The sequence below is a fragment of the Buceros rhinoceros genome, unplaced genomic scaffold (assembly GCF_000710305.1).
Source record: "Buceros rhinoceros silvestris isolate BGI_N320 unplaced genomic scaffold, ASM71030v1 scaffold33472, whole genome shotgun sequence".
In the NCBI taxonomy this organism is placed as follows: Eukaryota; Metazoa; Chordata; class Aves; order Bucerotiformes; family Bucerotidae; genus Buceros; species Buceros rhinoceros.
In genome coordinates this window covers 985-3,424 of record NW_010401217.1, presented here as the reverse complement: position 1 = coordinate 3,424, position 2,440 = coordinate 985, and the positions used below count along the sequence as shown (strand labels likewise).

General features: G+C 47.9%; 1 long non-coding RNA gene across 1 annotated transcript in view; it reads left to right on the top strand.

Moving 5' to 3' along the window:
- The first annotated feature begins 1,497 nt into the window (after positions 1-1,497).
- The window catches only part of LOC104489979, a 1,915-nt gene continuing 972 nt past the window's right edge, over positions 1,498-2,440 (top strand). The window contains exons 1-2 of the long non-coding RNA XR_727768.1: positions 1,498-1,563; positions 1,653-1,709. This is a non-coding gene — a long non-coding RNA (uncharacterized LOC104489979). The remainder of the gene's footprint in view (positions 1,564-1,652; positions 1,710-2,440) is intronic.

Genomic DNA, 2,440 nt, shown 5'->3' with positions numbered 1-2,440 from the left:
TAACGCGTCTTCTCTGGTTTTGTTTTTTTCCTGTCAAACAGGCCTCGGGGCTTCTTTTTTTTTTTTTTTTTACATAAATAAGTTAAATCATTTGAGTAAAAATCCATCCACTCATCTGTCCGGGGTGACGTCCTCCGACCCCATAGGTCTGTTCAGGCTGGATTATTTGTGACCTTCCAGAAGAGGTGGACAGGACTGGGATTACGAATGCCAAAAACTGCCCATGCAAGGGGGGGAAATTCTTGTTTTCAAGCCAAACCCACCCAGACCCTTTCCAGAACCCCCCCAGCACACCACGAGGGTATAAATATCTACTTTTTCTTTTCCAGGTGATCTGTAAGGCCAGGTAGCAGTGGGCAGGGTCAGTCTGTCCAGGCGGACAGGACGGGGGTCCTGCCCTGCAGATTTGCCCTGCTTTGGCAACAAACCTGACAGATCTCAGGCTGGGCTTTTGTCCTCTGAGCGGGGCGCAGCCCCGGCACAGGCAGCCCCGGGGGTTGCCAGTGCCGTCGTCACAGGTACGAGTCCCCCAGCAGCTCCATGGGTGACGCTGCCCGCACGTGGCCCAGTGCTCGCTGCGCGTTTAGGGAGCTGCGTGTGGTTGGCTTTCACCGGAGCCAACCTCGGCTTCAATTTTGATCCCCAGGGCAGAAAAATTCGGACTGTCTCAGTTAAAGAAAAAACAAAAAGTGAAGCAAAATCTCTGATGAGAGTTTCCCCGCGGTAGGGACGGCTGTTCGCCTCCCGCTTCAGCCACAACCCCTGGTTCGGTTCCGCTGGGTTTTAGCCATCTTGACCTCATGTTTGCAAATATTATTGGTAATATAATGCTCTATGTACAAATGTCTGTGTGATTCGTGTATGTTGCTGTGGTTCAAGTCAGCCACAGCCTTCTGGAATTTCATTGTACTTTGGTTAAATGTTGGACTTTTAACTCTTCTGCTGTATGGCTTCTTGATTTCTCTTGTCCAGTGTGGACCAACTCTATTTTTGGAAATAAATAAGCATGTAAATAAAATGAATGGGTTTATGCCACTTAACAAGAAAATGCTTTATTTAAAATGTACACTCAGTCTTGTATATCTTATGGTATCTCGGGGGCAGACAAGGCTCAGGTACCAGCAGCCTTGCTGTTGAGATACCATATCATGTACAAAGTCATTTCCAAGTGGTTTCAGATGAAGACTCTCCATCTCCTGAGCCAAACCCCCATAGGACCAGCCTTGTGGAGGAGGGTGGGGAAATCCAGAAAGAAGGGCATAATTTAAGGGGAGTAAAGGAAAGAAACACGCCTTTCCTCTCAACACGAGGCTTCTGGTTTGAGGTGTCCAGGTGCCAGGATGCTGCCTAGTGTAGGGGTGCCGCAGGGCAGTTCTCGGCTCCTGCCCAGGAGCACATGAAGATCAGGAACACGATGACTTCTGTTTCTTTTTTAACTTCTCCATATAAACCAATATTTACCAGTAATCCTGTGTTTCTGTTTTTGTTTTTTGGCAGACTTTTACCAGTAAATATCGGTTTATTCCTGAAACCAGAAGCCCTAAACATACCTTTGTTAATAAGGTCAGTTGTCATTTTGTCTCTCTCGTTCCCCGCTCCCCCCCCCAGTACAACCCAGCAGGGGATTGAAAGGTACCGAGTTTTCTTTCCAGTTTTCCTGCTCTGCATCTCTGGGAACTGGAGCCCACAGGACCTAGAGCCTTCTGGTGGTAACGTAGACCCGAGTTTACAAATTACTCTCTTACCGGTTTAAAGCCTGCTTTTAAGGACAGAGGTGTTCCTGGCTGCCCGCTGCCGGGACTGGGAGAAACCCCTGCCACTGCGTAAATTGCTGCACCGCTCCAATGCCCGCGGGTAGGTCTCTCACAAGCGTCCTCAGGCTTGGGGTGCAGAAAAGTATTTATCCAAAACCATACGCTAAAAAATGCCATTTCTGTTTTACAGCGAGCAGGACTGGGGGAGGGAGGGGCGGGAAAGGAATTTGAAACATTTTTTACCCCCCAAATTTTTTCTGATTTACTACTGGAAAACAAGCGCGATGTGGGGAGGAGGGAGAGAATTTGAACGTTGCCCTTCTTAAACTCGTTGTAGACTCTTCCCCGAGGCTGGGAGAACGGGCAAGTCAAAGGTCTGATCCTTAAAAGGACATTGCTGGGTGTCTGGGACCCCAAAAGCAGCTGGCGCTAATGCCAGGAATCACTTTAGGTCATTTTTCCAGAGTTTCGGTTTATACCCAGGCAAATCGACTTGGGAGCATTGAAGCCTCCTCTTTTATTTTTCTGCAAGTGTTTGCGACCCAAACACACCAGCGTTATGCTAATACAAGAGACAGAGGAGCTGGCGAGGAATAGAAAATGAGTTGACTGCAGGGTCCCGGCCAATTTATTCTCCCAAGCAAACAAAACACAAAAAAAAAAAAATCAAAAAAAACAACCAAACA